Source organism: Heterodontus francisci, chromosome 1 (assembly GCF_036365525.1).
Source record: "Heterodontus francisci isolate sHetFra1 chromosome 1, sHetFra1.hap1, whole genome shotgun sequence".
Lineage (NCBI taxonomy): Eukaryota > Metazoa > Chordata > Chondrichthyes > Heterodontiformes > Heterodontidae > Heterodontus > Heterodontus francisci.
In genome coordinates, this window is record NC_090371.1 from 155,420,599 (window position 1) to 155,438,642 (window position 18,044).

The following is an 18,044-nucleotide window of genomic DNA, read 5'->3' on the forward strand; positions in this document are numbered from 1 at the left end:
GATGAAGAAACCTGGAGATGACCAAGAACCAGTGCCGCAGAAGACTGTGACTCCAGGCAGATGGTCAGACATCTATGCCCTCGTCACCGAGGGCCTCGCACCTTGCAACACTGATCCCCATCCACTCACAGTAGCCGTCAAAGTCACTGTGGCCTTGAACTTTTTCACTTCTGGCTGATTACAAGGATCAGCTGAGGCCCTTGGTGGCACCTCACAAACGGCAGCACAGCACTACATCTTAGAGGTTTACTGATGCCTTATTTGCCACAGCTGAACAGTACGTTCAGTCCATGACAAATGCAGCCTCATAGACAGAGGGCAGTGGGTTTCATTGCCACCATTGGAATTCCCCAGGTGCACAATATCATTGATTGCACCCATGTGACCAAAGCATCCAGCAACTGCCCAATCAGATTCATCAACAGGAAGGGTTTCCACTGCCTCAACATTTAGCTGCTCTGCGACCACAAGAGCTTCCTCCATGTGAGTGCTCACTTTCCTGGCAGTTACCATGTTTTCTTCATCCTCTGCCAGTCCAGGCTGCTGCAGATATTCACTCTGACCCCTCTGGTCCATGGATGGATCCTAGGGGACAGAAGATATCCCTTGAAGAGATGGCTACTCCGATGTCTATGAGAGCCCTAGGCAGAGGCACACGGGTGATACAATCAAAGCCATCTGCTCACTAGGACAACCATTGAGCAAGCCATCGGGCTTCAAGATATGTTTCTGGTGCCTGGATCCGTCAGGTGGTACCCTCCAATACCCTCCTGCAAGGGTCTCAGTCATCGTGGTGGTCTGCTGTGCTCTCCACAGCATGGCCCTCGAGAGTGTGTGTGCCTTGTGGATAGTAGGGCCCCGGAAGGAGCCAGCTCGCTGTGGGAAGTGGAGGAGCAGGGCATGGAAGAGGAAGCAGAACAATGAGGTTCCCCGGCCATTCAGAGAGGTGGCCAGGCACAGCAAGGGGCTCAAATTTCTTATTAGGATTCCATATCAGGGACTGTTACACCCAGGTGAGAAAGGTTTCTAAGAGTCTTTTGCTGTCTTCACCTGGTCTTATTGTAATATGGTTTAATTTTAAACACACTGTGTTTTGAGCTCCATCTTTGTGAATTCTTGTTCACAACTTTCCAATTATAAGGCAAAGGAATTAGCACGAACAGGCTTTCATTGGTTTAAAGCAGAAAGATGACATTTATTAAACCTTAAACTCTAATACAGTTAATGCCTACGGATATACGATGTGCCCACACTGGCATGCACACGTGATACACACATGCAAATAGGGATAGAAAAGAGCAAAAGAAAAGATAAGTAGAACAGTTTGAGGCAATAATTTGTTACTATTTCTTGAGCTCACTGTAGTCCTTGATTGAAGATATAGTCTTGCGTTTCATTGGGACCCGTATTCTTTGTAAACCTTGTTCATGTAGGAGATTTTTCTCTGAGTTTACAGGTCTTCAATGGTTTCAGTTCCCTAAGAGATAAGCAGGCAGGAGCAGAGAGGTCTTCTCAAACCAGACGCTTTGAGTTCTCATCCTTTGTTGGAAGTTCAAATTCAAAAAAACTCCAGCCAGCTTGTCATGTGACTAAAACTGCTTTGATCACTTCTTCTGTGCATTGGGGAAGCAACGATAGGTCCCTTTTGTTCCAACATTGCTAGTTACTATACAAAAATGACTTTCCAGTCAGGGTTCCGAATCAAAACTCAAAATCCTGCCCTCGCAGTGGGAACTCTGTCAGGTTTTCTGATTTTTATCTCAACAGTTCTGAAGCCAATTTCAGCACTCTTTGTTGAGGTTAGATAACTCAGCACACAATTGAGATCAAACCAAGTGCGAGTGGATGTCATATGGAGTTGTTAATGGGAAGTCTGGAATTTTAAGCATGATTTCCAATATTTACTACAACTCCAGAGGAGCAACAATAATTTGACTATGGTTTTATATATTGCATGACTGACAAAGGTCTTGGTCTTGGGTACTAACACAAATGTACCAAATGCTATAAGAATGATTGGTAAGTTAAATGAAGGGTTCTCTATTGAATAACAGGATTCTAGGAGAGCTCTTTAATACACATGCTATCTGCTAGCACAGCTTCAGCCACTATCACATGTTAGGTTGCATCACTTCCTGTGATGTATATCAAATTATTTACATATTCAGTAGTGCACTAATCAGTATTAAAGAAGTTAAAGCAGTATCACAACAAAGGCGGGAAGGGTTCAATGAGCCCATTAGTGAGTGATGACCCTGGCAAGGCTGGGGAATTGGAGGCCCTGCCAATCTTAATCTTATTTATAAAACTCTGCAAAGTTCTGCCCAATACCTGACTAGATTGACCATCTAGCCAGTGGGTGGGGTTTAAATTCAGCTGCTACTGAGGATCAAAAGAAATGATTCCTGGCAGTCAGCAACTGGAAAAGCTTCCTTGGATTGCAGTGGAAGGGCCAGGCAGGATTTCCTTTTCATGAATAATTGAGAGAGAATGCCAGGGCTGGGAATTCCTTGATGATTGGGAGAATGCCGAGGCTGGGAAGGTGCAAGGAATCCTTGAAAGTCCTTGAATAAACTCTTCTGCTCCTCCTGGCCCAAAGAGTCAAAGAAAAGCAAAGGTTTGAAGCTTACTTGTGCCACTTCTAGCCAGTCAGCTCCTCCCACTGGGCAGCACACAGCACAGGACTGCACTACATGGGCTTTAATTTTATGTTGCAGCATCAACATCATCTGGCTGTGACTTTTGAATCTTAAGTAGTCCCCCCCGCTTGCTTTTAGCAGAAGCCTGAATCACCGTTAATATTGCAGCAGTCAGGAATGTGGCAGTTTGGAGGCAGGATCTCCATTTTTAGGATTTGAATCTCTTGCCTGACCCTTACTTGCCTGCTTGTGGTTTGCTGGGGGGGTGGGGGGTGGTGCTCAGAGGGGAGTGTTAAAATCAAGGCCAAGGTAATAGTATATGTAATATTTGTTACTGCATGATACAACCTACGTAAGTAAAATGGCACATATTTCACATTTCCACAAAATTGGGGCATATCTCAAGCAGGCCAATAGTTCCACCTGCCACAGATATACCCCAGAAATCAGCTGACCTTCTAACCTCAGCCATTTGAATACTGGAGATTGGATCTCCAGCCTCTGTCAGAAAATCCTAGTGAAATGTAGTCAGAATTCAGCTCCAGTATGCCTCCAAGGCATTCCTTAGCTTAAGGGGTCAGGCAGCCACCATGCTCCTTGTAAAACAGGCAACTTTTTTAAAATCTAAAATTATTCAGCTGTCCCTTTGGGCTTTGAGTATGGTTATACAAACAAGTAGCTACAGAGAAGTGTTGGTTATAATCTTCCAAAATTCCCTAGATTCTGGAAAGGTCCCAGCAGATTGGAAAACTATAAATGTAACACCTCTATTCAAGAAATTGGGGGGTGGGGGTGTGTGACAGAAAGCCGGAAACTATAGGCCAGTTAGTCTAACATCTGTCATTGGGAAAATGCTAGAATCCATTGTTAAGGTAGTACCAGGACATTTAGAAAATCATAATGCAATCAGGTGGATTCTGTATGGTTTTATGAAAGGGAAATTGTGTTTGACAAATTTATTAGAATTCTTTGAGGATGTAACAAGCACGGGTGGATAAATGGGAACCAGTAGATGTAGTGTATTTAGATTTCCAAAAGCATTCAATGAGGTGCCACATAAAAGATTACTATATCAGAGGTCATGGTGTTGGGGGTAAACGCATGGGTAAGGCTTCCACTGCTATGTCCAGACTGGCCAAGAGAGTGTGGGAAAATGGCGCACTGACACGGAACACAAAAGTCCGAGTGTATCAGGCCTGTGTCCTCAGTACCTTGCTCTATGGCAGCGAGGCCTGGACAACGTATGCCAGCCAAGAGCGACGTCTCAATTCATTCCATCTTCGCTGCCTTTGGAGAATACTTGGCATCAGGTGGCAGGACTATATCTCCAACACAGAAGTCCTTGAAGCGGCCAACACCCCCAGCTTATACACACTACTGAGTCAGCGGCGCTTGAGATGGCTTGGCCATGTGAGCCGCATGGAAGATGGCAGGATCCCCAAAGACACATTGTACAGCGAGCTCGCCACTGGTATCAGACCCACCGGCCGTCCATGTCTCCGCTATAAAGACGTCTGCAAACGCGACATGAAATCCTGTGACATTGATCACAAGTCATGGGAGTCAGTTGCCAGCATTCGCCAGAGCTGGCGGGCAGCCATAAAGACAGGGCTAAATTGTGGCGAGTCGAAGAGACTTAGTAGTTGGCAGGAAAAAAGACAAAGGCGCAAGGGGAGAGCCAACTGTGCAACAGCCCCGCCAAACAAATTTCTCTGCAGCACCTGTGGAAGAGCCTGTCACTCCAGAATTGGCCTTTATAGCCACTCCAGGCGCTGCTTCACAAACCACTGACCACCTCCAGGCGCGTATCCATTGTCTCACGAGATAAGGAGGCCCAAAAGAAAAAAAAGAAAAAAAGGTGTTGGGGGTAATATATTAGCATGGATGGAGGATTGACTAAATAACAGTGGAGATAAATGTGGCAATTTCAGGTTGGCAAACTACTAGTGTGGGTGTCAGGGATCAGTGCTGGGACCTCAACTATTTAAGATCTATATCAATGATTTGGATGAAGGGACGAGTGTATTGTAGCCAAATTTACAGACGATACAAAGATAGGTAGGAAAGCAAGTTGTGAGGAAGACAAAAGGGGGAAATTTTATGGAGGCGGCAGGGTCTTGGCCGCCAGTTGGAAAGCCAGCGAGAGACCCACGTTGCCTCCTTTGGGGAAGGCCCGCCATATGATGAGCCAATCAGGCACTTGAAAGACCACTGACGGGCCTTTCCTGGGATCAGGATGTTCCAACTGCCGAGAGCTGCTGGCCAATCAGAGGCCTGCAACTCTTTTGCTCGGCAGTACCACTGAGGAGGCGGTGGCTGCTGCTGAAATAACACCCACTGGAGGCCTAGGATCATGGAGTGACCTAGGCCAGAGGTAAGTAATGGTGGGAAGGGTTTCGCAGAGTGAGGTTTGTGGGGGAGGGGGCTGTAGGGCTCTCAGCAGGCCACCCCCCCCCCCCCCCCTTCTCACTGTCGGGTCCCTCGATCAGGCAATGAGTGCCTTGAACGAGGGACCCCCCCCCCCCCCCCCCCCGGATACCAAAAGCAACCCTGCACAGGTTTGCATGTCGTGCTCCCTACATGGCAACAGGCCCACCCGCCGCTGGGTTACTACCAGTGATGGTGGGGAAGAGGCCCTTAACTGGGCATTAATTGCCCAGTAAAGGCCTCAGTTGACAGTTGGGTGTGAAGGCCATGTATGGGCCATGGAGAAAAGCATAAAATATCATCCATAGTGTCTGCCAAAGGATATAGATAGGTTGTGAGTGGGCAAATATTTGGCAGATGGAATATAATGTGGGAAAATGTGAGGTTATCCACTTTGGTAGGAAGAAAAGTAAAGCAGGATACAGATGCAGAATGCTGCGGTACAGTGGGATCTGGTGTCCTTGTACATGAATCATAAACAGTTACCATGCAGGTACAGCAAGTAATTAGGAAAGCAACTGGAATGTTGGCATTTATTGCAAGGGGGATAGAGTATAACATTAGGGAAGTCTTGCTGCAACTATACAGGGCATTGCTGAGACCACACCTCGAGTACTGCATCCAGTTTTGGTCTCCTTACTTAAGGTATGTACTTGCATTGGAAGCAGTTCTAGAAAGGTGCCCAGGCTGATTCCTGGGATGAAGTGTTCTCTTATGAGGAAAGGTTGAGCAGGTTGGGCCTATACTCATTGGAGTTTAGAAGAATGAGTGGTGATCTTATTGAAATGCATAAGATTCTGAGGGGGCTTGACAGGGTAGTTGAGAGAATGTTTCCCCTTGAAGGAGAATGTAGAACTAGGGAGCACAGTTTCAAAATAAGGGGTCTCCCTTTAAAACAGAGGTGAGGAACTTCTCTCATTGGGTCATTAATTTTCAGAATTCTCTTCCCAGAGAGCAGTGGAGGCTGGGTCATTGAATATATTCAAGGCTGAGTTAGGAAAACTTTTGATCTACAAGGGAGTCAAGGGTTATGGGGGCAGGCAGAAGAGTAGAGTTAAGGCCATAATCAGAACAGCCATGATCTTATTGAATGGCAGAGCAGGCTTGAGGGGCCAAATGGCCTACTCCTGTTACTAGTTCTTATGCTCTTATGCCCTACTATTTGAAAAAAAGCTGGATCTCCTGAAATTCTGATAACTTTGGACACTAGGACCTAACAAACATTCCTTGCAACCAGCTTTCAAATGATGCAAATAAATAGGAGTAATTTAGAGGATATGTTTAGCTCACCTGCATGTTGTTCTGAAACATTTGCTCAAATGTGGGTTTGCATAATGAACACTAGGCTTGGGGAGCAGAAGGTGAAAGGAGCACAAGAGACAGGGAAGTACTGGCCTGTGTTGCTAAGCAATTCATCAACCCTGTGCTAAGTATGCTAATCAGTGGGACGTGGGTAGGAAATCTAGGCCAAAAGAAATGTAGTATTTTCTCCCTATTACTTTGGAAATCTGGCTAAAGGCGGAAGTAACTTTAATAATCCTTTTACAAATCCCCCATTCTCAGTTTTGTTATACAATGTGTTTTCTTGTCTTACTTCCAAAAGGAAGGGAATTTTATGCTCTCCCCTGCAGCGTGTTTTGAGGTGGGGAGGGTATAAAATTGGGAGGGATGGTGGCAGGGGTGGGGGGGTTCCCACCACGACCAAAATTTAGTCTGCGACGAGAATGCCTGTGAATGGCCTTCCTGCCCCACTGCCAATTGAGGCCTTTAACTGGGCAATTAATCCCAATTAAGGACATTTTCCCACCACAGCTATAATTAGCTGAGTAGCAGGTGGCCCTGTTGTTGCACAGGAAGCACAGCATGCAAAATCATGTGGGCTGCTTTCTGTATCGGAGGATGGGGGATCCCTCGTTAAGCCACTTAGTGCCTGAAAAAGGCCCCGGCATTGGGAAGGAGGGTCCACTGAAAGCCACCTCCCTGCCCTTGCTGCCGAAGCTCCCTACACACACACACCTCCCCGCTAACCCCACCCCACGAGACCCACTCCCGCCTTGACCTACCTATGCCCTGGGTTCAGTGACGCTTCTCGGCCTCCGGTAGGTGCTCCTCCAGCAGCATCCACCGCTTCCATGGTGGCATTGGAGCTGCCGGCCAGTCAGTGGCTGGCAGCTGTTTCTGATTGGCTGGCAGCTCTTCAAGGGCCGGACTTTCGGCAATGGGGTTCTTGATCCTGTGGAAGGCCTGCCACTGTCCACTTAAGTGCCTGTTTGACACTAGATTTGGCGGGCCTTCGAGAAGAGTCGATGCAGGGATCTCTGCGTCGCTTTTTCCAGATGTCGAGACCCCTGCCGCCAGAATAAAATCCCGTCCAAGTGTTCTTGTTTATTTATCTTATCTTTATTTATTTATCTTCCCAAAATCTTTGTTTATGGTCGTGAAATATTTTTTTAAATTCATATTTCACATGGAGAGGTAGTTCTAAGCTGTCATTGTAGCACTGCACCAGTAATGTTTGGTCCAGCATCCATTCACAAAATAACAGAAAACACATTTTGTTCTAAAGAATGACTTCAGCTTAAATTATTTAAGAGCTTAAATTGTATAAAACATTGAAATAAATGAAGAGGCTGAAAAACTGCTTGGCTGACACTTCTTTAACAAAAAAAGATGTTATCTTTAGCTGTATATACACTGGCCAAAATGACAGCTAAATGGTAGCCAAAAGTAGTTTGAAAAAAAACTTGAGTGATCTGATTATTTGTTTTGTGGGTTACTGGCTTGTGATTGGCATTTTTTTTTTGCCTCTATTTAGATTAATACATTTAGGGGTAATGATTATTTACGCTGGTAAGCTAAGTGTGTCATACATTTTTCCAATTGTTACAAATAACCTAGATGCAAGACTTTTAATTATATTAATACATAATACTTACACTTCTATAGCACCTTGTTGCATCAAAATATTTAAAAAGTAATTCAATTTGTAAAACATTTTGAAGTGCAGTATGTGTTTCATGAACAAAAGTCACATCACTTGTAAGCAATACTTGAGAATGTATCTGCTTTGAACAATTTAATTGTTTCCCATATATATTGTAAAATACATTTTTCCAAACAATTTAATGATTCCAAGATCACTTAATTCCTCTTGTCATCTTTTTAATAAGTTAACATTAGGGATGCTTTATTGGAGCTTTAGGGATTTGGACTTGAGACCAATCCCTCAACTCCAGCATCAGGTGTCTTGAAATCTAAAGCCAATTCTGAACTCCAATTGAAAAAATAAATCTCCATAGTTAGGGGGCATTAAATTTAATGGCTGGTAAATATGGGGAGCATATAAACAATTTCTGTAGGCTACTTGGTGGGATAGTTTCCTGCCATTTGCTCAAACCATTGCGAAATAGCCAAGGGAAAGCATTACTCATTTAGTGTTATATCCAGTCTCTCAAGCCAGATATCACCATGAAGAAACAGTGGGGGTAATTTAAAACGTTACTGACAGAACAGTAATATGACTGAACAGCTTACTCACCCATAATAGAATCTGGCCGATTTTCATCCCAGATGACGAAGATGAAAATTACGCCCCATTGGTCAGTTGAGTATCAAAGACGGCAACCAGAATGAGTCTGGCTGGATTAACTTTCCCCCCCCCACCCCAAGTATTTGCTGCAATGGCTTCAGCTGTGAATAACTGCCATATCATGTCAGCATAATAGATCCTCTGCACATTGGGACAAACTTCCCTTGCACATGCCTGTGGTAGAACAGAATGGGAAATGCACAAAAAGTATTTTCGCTTGCATGAAAGAGCATGCACCTGGGCTACTGGCCCTCCACTATTACTTGCTAGTTAAAAATGGTGCTAGATGCTTGCTCATGGCCTTTTAAAGTAAGATGATTTCAAAATAAGAAATGATATTCAGAGGAATGTAGTAAAAGGAGTATAATTTATTAATAATGTAACAAGGAATCATTAACTCAAAATCTCAATAAAAAAGATTTCTTTCAGAAAATATTTTGGGGTAGTATGATTTTTATTTGAAACATGACACATGGTCAGTTTTTTTCTTTCATGGAATGTGAGCATCGCTGGCAAGGCCAGCATTTATTGCCCATCCTTAATTGGCCTGAAGATGGTGGTGAACCACCTTCTTGAATCACTGCTGTTATCTGATGTAGGAACATGCAGTGCTGTGAGGAAGGGAGTTCCAGGTTTTTGATCCAGTGACAGTGAAGCAACTGCAATACAGAATCAGGATGATGTGTGACTTGGAGGGGAACTTGCAGGTGGTGGTGTTCCCATGCTTATGCTGCCCTTGTAGAGGCCGCAGGTTTGGAGGGTGCTGTCGAATGAGTCTTGGAGTTGCTGCAGTGCATCTTTTATATGGTACACACTGCTGCCACTGTGCACCAGTGGTGGAGAGAGTGAATGTTTAAGGTGGTGGATGGGGTGTTGATCAGGTGGGCTGCTTTGTCCTGGATGGTGTTGAGCTTCTTGTGTTGTTGGAGCTGCACTCATCTAGGTAAGTGGAAAGTATTCCATCACACTCCTGACTTGTGCCTTATAAATGGTCGTTGGGTTTTGGGGAGTCAGGTGGTGAGTTAATCACTGCAGAATTCCCAGTATCTGACCTGCTTTTGTAGCCACAATATTCATATGGCTGGTCCAATTCAGTTTCTGGTCAATGGTAATCCACAGGATGTTGATAGTGGGGGGTGCAGGGATGGTAATGCAGTTGAATGTCAAGGGGAAGTGGTTGGAGATGGTCATTGCCTGTCACTTGCGTGGTGTGAATGTTACTTGTCGCTTATCAGCCCAAGCCTGAATGTTGTCCAGGTCGTGCTGCATATGGACACGGACTGCTTCAGTATCTGAGAAGTCATGAATGGTGCTGAACACTGTGCAATCATCAGCAAATTTCCCCACTTCTGACCTCATGGATGGAAGGTCATTGATGAAGCAGCTGAAGATGGTTGTGCCGAGGACCCTACCCTGAGGAACTCCTGCAGTGATGTCCTGGGGTTTAGATGTTGGCCTCCAACAACCACAACCATCTTCCTTTGTACTAGGTATGACTCCAACCAGTGGAGAGATTTCCCCTTGATTCCCTTTGACTTCAATTTTGCTAGGGTTGTTTGATGCCATATTCAGTCAAATGCTACCTTGATTTCAAGGGCAGTCACTCTCATTTCACCTCTTGAATTCAGCTCTTTTGTCCATGTTTAGACCAAGTCTATAATGAAGTCAGGAATCGAGTGGCCCTGGCAGAACCCAAACTGAGCATTGGTGAGCAGGATATTGCTTTGTAAATGCCGCAATGTCGACGACACCTTCCATCGCTTTGCTGATGATCAAGAGCAGACTGATGGGGTGGTAATTAGCTAGATTGGATTGTCCTGCTTTTTGTATACAAGACATACGTGGGCAATTTGCCACATTGTTGGGTAAATGCTAGCATTGTAGCTGTGCTGGAATAGCTTGGCTAGGGACGCGGCTAGTTCTGGAGCACAAGTCTAAGGACTATTGTTGGGGTGTTGTTGGGGCCCATAGTATTTGCAGTATCCAGTGACTTCAACAGTTTTTTGATATCATATGGAGTGAATCGAATCATCTGAAGTCTGGAATCTGTGATACAGGGGACTTTAGGAGGTGGCTGAGATGGTTCATCCACTCGGCACGACTGGCTGAAGCTGGTTACAAATACATCAGCCTTGTTTTTTTGCACTGACATTCTGGGCTCCACCATTATTGAGGATGGAGATGATTGTGGATCATCCTCCTCTGGTTAGTTGTTTAATTGTCCACCACCATTCACGACTAGATGTGGTAGGACTGCAGAGCTTTGATCTGATCTGTTAGTTGTGGAATCGCTTAGTTCTGTCTTTCGCATGTTGTGTCCGCTGTCAACTATGCATGTAGTCCTGTGATGTGGCTTCACTAGGTTGGCGCCTCATTTTTAGGTATGCCGGGTGCCATTCCTGACATTCTCTGCTGCACTCTTCTGGTTCCCAAAGCTATCTGCAGGGATTTTCCTCACCTAATGTCTGGGTCTGTTGCAGACTAAGCAATAGAGTTCGGCCTCTATGATTAGTTAACAACTCCATTATATCAAGCAACTACCAGGTAGAAGTAGAAGCCAAGCTAGATGGATCTTGGTCCTTTTTGGTCTAACAATTTCTGTTTAAACCTGGTATACAATAAAGGCCTGATGTTCCATTGTAGAACACCAACATGGGATCCTGTGACTCTCATCATGTCGAAAACAATGTTATTTAAAATTCTATAAGACAAATAGAAATCAGGCAAGTGACCTATTGAAGAAAGTATAAGTCAGGGCATTTAGACAAATTAGTCTTCTTGCTTATGGACAAGCTCCTAACTGCAGATTTTCCAAATGCACTCTTTGTGGCATGGAGCCTTGTCCATTTTGACTGCTTCTAATAAAATTATACATACCATTGTCTAGGCATTAATTTTAGTGCTCATTAAATCAAAGAGCAATCTATAATTTCCTGATATGTGCGTGGATTAGGCTCTGTACCAGGAATGCACATTTGCAAAAAAAGCCTATGGAACCAAAGAACCAAACCTCCACCTTGCTCGGTTTTAAATGCTGTCCACTTTTTCCTTCAAAGATTGTGATCTCTGCCTCAACTATTTCCTGTGGTCAAGTATTTTATGGTCCAACTATTCTCTGGAGAAAGAAATTTCTGTGAGCCTTCCTTCTCACTCTCTTTGTAACAATTTTAAATTAATGATAGTACATCATTGATTCCGCAACTGGAGGGAATAGAGGACATAGGAATAGGAGTAGGCCATTCAATCCATCGAGCCTGCTGCACCATTCAATATGATCATGGCTGATCATCTACTTCAATGCCTTCCCCCCACCTCCCCACATCACCACACAATCCCCATATCTCTTTATGTCATTGGTAATTAGAAATCTGCCAATCTCTGCTTTAAACATACTCAATGACTGAGTTTCCACAGCCCTCTGGGGTAGAGAATTCCAAAGATTCACAAGCCTCTGAATAAAGGAATTTCTCCTCATCTCGGTCCTAAGTGGCTTCCCCCTTATTTTGAAATTGTATCCCCTGGTTCTAGACTCCCCAAACAGGGGAAACATCTTAGCTGCATATACCCTGTGTATCCCTTTAAGTATTTTGTAGGTTTCAATGAGATCACCTCCCATTCTTCCAAACTCTAGAGAATAAAGGCCCAGTTTCCCCAATCTCTCATCATAGGACAGTCCTGCCATCCCAAGAAGAAGTCTGGTGAACCTTTGTTGCAGTTCCTCTGTAGCAGTAATATCCTCCCTAAGGTAAGGGGACCAAAACTGCACACAGTACTCCAGGTGCAGTCCAACCAATGTTCTATACAATTGAAGCAAGACTTCACTACTCCTGGAGTCAAATCCTAACATACCATTTGCCTTCCTAATTGCTTTCTGCACCTGCATGTTAGCTTTCAGTGACTTATTGATGAGGACACCCAGGTCCCTTTGTACATCTACACTTTCTAATCTCTTACCATTTAAGAAATACTCTGCACATCTATTCCTCCTACCAATGTGGATAACCTCACATTTTTCCCACGTTATATTCCATCTGCCATGTTCTTGAACCACTCATTAAGTCTGTCCAAATCCCCTTGAAGCAGCTTTGCATCTTCCTCACAACACGCATTCCCATCTAGTTTTGTGTCATCCACGAACTTGGAAATATTACATTTGATCCCTACATCCAAATCATTGATACATATTGTGAACAGCTGGGGCCCCAAGAAATGATCCCACTAGTTACAGCCTGCCAATGCATGAATAACCCATTTATTCCTACTGTTTTCTGCCTGTTAACCAATCCTTAATCCATGCCAGTATATTATCTCCTATCCCATCTGCTTTATTTTTTCGAACCAACCTCCTGTGGGAGACTATCAAAAGCCTTCTGAAAATCCCAAGTATACTACATTCCCTGACTCTCATTTATCAATTGTTAGTAACATCCTCAAAATTCCAACAGGTTCGTCAAACATGATTTCCCATTCATAAATCCATGTTGACTATGCCTAATCAGATCATTGTTATCCAAGTGTCCATTTATTACATCCTTTAGAATAAATTCTAGCATTTTCCCTACTACTGATGTAAGGCTAACATGTCTGTAGTTCCCTGTTTTCTCTCTCCTTCCCTCCCTCCCTTCTTAAATTGAGGTGACATTTGCTACTTTCCAATCTGCAGGAACTGTTCCAGAATCTATAGATTTTTGGAAGATGATCACTGATGCAGCCACCATCTCCATAGCTACCTCTTTCAACACTTGGATGTAGAATATCAGATCTTGGGGACTTTCAGGACCTCATCCCTATTCCTACTTATGTCATTGGTATCATGGTGGACTATGACCTCTGGCTGTTCACCCTCCCCCAGAAGGATGTTCTGCAGTCACTCTGACATCCTTGACCCTGGTGCCAGGGAGGCAGCACAACATCCTGGAGTCACATTTACTGCGACAGAAACACCTGACTAATACTTCTTTCTTTGGCCTCCTTATCTCGAGAGACAATGGGTAAGCGCATGGAGGTGATCAGTGGTGTGTGGAGCAGCGCCTGGAGTGGCTATAAAGGCCAATTCTAGAGTGACAGGCTCTTCCACAGGTGCTGCAGAAAAATTTGTGTGTCGGGGCTGTTACACAGTTGGCTCTCCCCTTGTGCCTCGGTCTTTTTAACCTGCCAACTGCTAATTCTCTTCGACTCGCCACACTTTAGCCCCGCCTTTATGGCTGCCCGCCAGCTCTGGCGAACGCTGGCAACTGACTCCCACGACTTGTGATCAATGTCACAGGACTTCATGTCGCGTTTGCAGATGTCATTAAAGCGGAGACATGGGCGGCCGGTGGGTCTGATACCAGTGGCGAGCTCGCTGTACAATGTGTCTTTGGGGATCCTGCCATCTTCCATGCGGCTCACATGGCCAAGCCATCTCAAGCGCCGCTGACTCAGTAGTGTGTATAAGCTGGGGATGTTGGCCGCCTCGAGGACTTCTGTGTTGGAGATACGGTCCTGCCACCTGATGCCAAGTATTCTCCGGAGGCAGTGAAGATGGAATGAATTGAGACGTCGCTCTTGGCTGACATACGTTGTCCAGGCCTCGCTGCCATCGAGCAAGGTACTGAGGACACAGGCTTGATACACTCGGACTTTTGTGTTCCGTGTCAGTGCGCCATTTTCCCACACTCTCTTGGCCAGTCTGGACATAGCAGTGGAAGCCTTTCCCATGCGCTTGTTGATTTCTGCATCTAGAGACAGGTTACTGGTGATAGTTGAGCCTAGGTAGGTGTACTCTTGAACCACTTCCAGAGCGTAGTCGCCAATATTGATGGATGGAGCATTTCTGACGTCCTGCCCCATGATGTTCGTTTTCTTGAGGCTGATGGTTAGGCCAAATTCATTGCAGGCAGCCGCAAACCTGTCGATGAGACTCTGCAGGCACTCTTCAGTGTGAGATGTTAAAGCAGCATCGTCAGCAAAGAGGAGTTCCCTCATGAGGACTTTCCGTACTTTGGACTTCGCTCTTAGACGGGCAAGGTTGAACAACCTGCCTCCTGATCTTGTGTGGAGGAAAATTCCTTCTTCAGAGGACTTGAACGCATGTGAAAGCAGCAGGGAGAAGAAAATCCCAAAAAGTGTGGGTGCGAGAACACAGCCCTGTTTCACGCCACTCAGGATAGGAAAGGGCTCTGATGAGGAGCCACCATGTTGAATTGTGCCTTTCATATTGTCATGGAATGAGGTGATGATACTTAGTAGCTTTGGTGGACATCCAATCTTTTCTAGTAGTCTGAAGAGAGCACGTCTGCTGATGAGGTCAAAGGCTTTGGTGAGATCAATGAAAGCAATGTCGAGGGGCATCTGTTGTTCATGGCATTTCTCCTGTATCTGACGAAGGGAGAACAGCATGTCAACGGTCGATCTCTCTGCACGAAAGCCACACTGTGCCTCAGGGTAGATGCGCTCGGCCAGCTTCTGGAGCCTGTTTAGAGCGACTCGAGCAAAGACTTTCCCCACTATGCTGAGCAGCGAGATTCTACGGTAGTTGTTGCAGTCACCGCGGTCACCTTTGTTTTTATAGAGGGTGATGATATTGGCATCGCGCATGTCCTGAGGTACTGCTCCCTCGTCCCAGCACAGGCATAGCAGTTCATGTAGTGCTGAGAGTGTAACAGGCTTGGCACTCTTGATTATTTCAGGGGTAATGCTGTCCTTCCCAAAGGCTTTTCCGCTGGCTAGAGAATCAATGGCATCACTGAGTTCCGATTTTGTTGGCTGTACGTCCAGCTCATCCATAACTGGTAGAGGCTGGGCTGCATTGAGGGCAGTCTCAGTGACAACATTCTCCCTGGAGTACAGTTCTAGGTAGTGCTCAACCCAGCGGTCCATTTGTTTGCATTGGTCAGTGATTATGTCCCCTGATTTAGATTTGAAGGGGGTGATCTTCTTGATGGTTGGCCCAAGGGCTCTCTTAATGCCATCATACATTCCTCTGATGTTTTCGGTGTCTGAGGCCTGCTGAATATAACTGCATAGGTGTTGCCAGTAGTCGTTTGCGCAGCGCCTGGCTGTTCTTTGTGCAGTGCTTCTGGCTGCTTTAAGCGCTACCGATGTTAACTCGCTGGGGGCTTTCTTGTAGTTCAACAGTGCAATGCGCTTAGCGGCTATGACAGGTTCCAGCTCTTCATTATGAGATTGAAACCAGTCTGCATTTCTCTTCGCACTTTTGCCGTAGGTGGTCAAAGCTGACTCATAGATGGCGTCTCTGATGTGTGCCCACTTGGTCTCAGCATCCCCTGTGGGAGTATTTTGAAGGGCTGTTACAAGTGAATTTAGAAATTTTTGTAACAGCTGTGGGTGAGAAGTTTTGCTTGTGTTCATGTGCGGGCGGCCCTTCTGCTTGGAATGATGCAACTTCTTTGGTCTGAGTCTAACCTTGCTGCACACCAGGGAGTGGTCGGTGTCGCAGTCCGCACTGTGGAAGCTGCGTGTGATTTGAATACTGTTTAAGGCAGCTCGCCTTGTGACAATGAGGTCTAGCTGGTGCCAACGACGCGATCTTGGGTGCCTCCATGAAACCTGGTGACAGGGTTTAGTGTGAAAGAACGAGTTGGTGATGCAGAGGTTATGATAGGTACACAACTCAAGCAGTCTCTGCCCGTTCTCATTCATCCTTCCAATGCCATAGCGCCCAAGGCAGGAGGGCCATGAGTCATGGTTGGCCCCAACCCTGGCAGTAAAGTCCCCCAGCAGGAATAGGTGTTCGGTGTTGGGGATGCTGCTGATGATGTTATGGAGTTCCTCGTAGAACTGATCTTTAGCTTCAGGTGGGGAGCAGAGTGTTGGAGCATAGATGCTGAGTAGGTGTACTGGACCGGAGGTGGTGAGCAGTCAGATGGACAGTATGCGTTCTGAGCCATTTGAGGGAGGCTCTATCATGCTGAGCAAGGAGTTTCTGATGGCGAAGCCCACTCCATGCTGTCTATACCCTGACTATTAAATCCCCTATCGCTATTGCTCTTCCTCACCTCCTATGAAGCTAAGCCACCCATAGTGCCATGGAATTTGCTCTGGCTACGTTCCCTTGAGGAACCATTGCCCTCACCAGTATCCAAAATGGAAAGCCGATTAGCAAGCAAGATAGACTCAGAGGACTCCTGCACTGCCTGCCTGGTTCTCTTAGACTGCTTGGCGGTCACCCATTCTCTCTCTGCCTGCATGCTCCTAACCTGCAGTGTGACCACCTCCCTAAACGTGCTATCCACATAGTCCTCAGCCTCGCGCATGCACAACAGTGACTCCAGCCATTATTCAAGTTCTGAAACTCAGAGTTTAACCTTCTTCAGCCAGTGACACTTCCTGAAGATGTGTTCTTCCAGGATACATGGTGCATCCATGACTTCCCACATACCAAAGGATGTGCATTCCACTTGGCCAAGCTGACTTGCCATACTGTAACTTTAAAAACTATTTATTACAATTGGAATAAATAGAATAACTAACCAGTTACTCACCAATCAGCTTCTTCTTGATAAGCAAGGGGAGTGGAAGGTTATCGGGGGTAGGTGGAAACATGGAGTAATCAATTCAGCCATGAACTTACTGAATGGCGGAGCAGGCTCGAAGGGCCGAGCGGCCTAATCCTGCTCCAAGTTTGTATGGTCACCTGTACTGAAGTAAGAGCCAGCTACTGGAGGCTGAAAAAGGTAGAAAAAGAACAATTTCACTCCAGCTCTCAGTGCAGACAAAGCAATACTGAGGAAGCCCTGCTTTTATACTTTCTGAAAGACAACTGATTCAAGCTTCTGAAAACCAGTTTAAGCCAGTTACCTAAGTAACTAGCTGCATCTGCTCCCAGAGAACTTGTATATCCCTGTTTTAAGGCTGGAATAAAACTAAACGTCTCTTAACTTAAGCAGTAATTTTTAGTTAATTGTTAAATTGAAGAAAAAAACTAGACTTCAGATAGAAATTAACCCTTAAAACTCCCTCTCACCAGAATCACCAGCTCTCAGTGCAGACAGTTTTGCAACTCCCACCTGAAACAAGTGTGTAGTCAATAATGCAGCCACATGCCCAAAGAATCAGGTGACCTGATCCATGTTTGAGTTCAGGCTTCATTGGAACTGTGCTGGTGATTAGGAGACGGCAAACGGGCATCTCACTGCAGCTTGACAGTTGTGGGAGGGTAGCAGGGAATCTTAGAAATCAGCCTAATCCTATACTGAGCAGGCCTACAGCTCAGGATGGAGGTGGGAGACTATCTGATCCTGGAGGGCAGTGAGCATGCACCGGGAGCAGCCAGTAGTGTTTTGTGGAACCAGAATGTATATTGTACCTAGTGAATCTAGGCTATATGCTTTCTATTACTTTAATCTCCTCTTTATAATGAGGCATCCAAAACTCCACACAGTGCG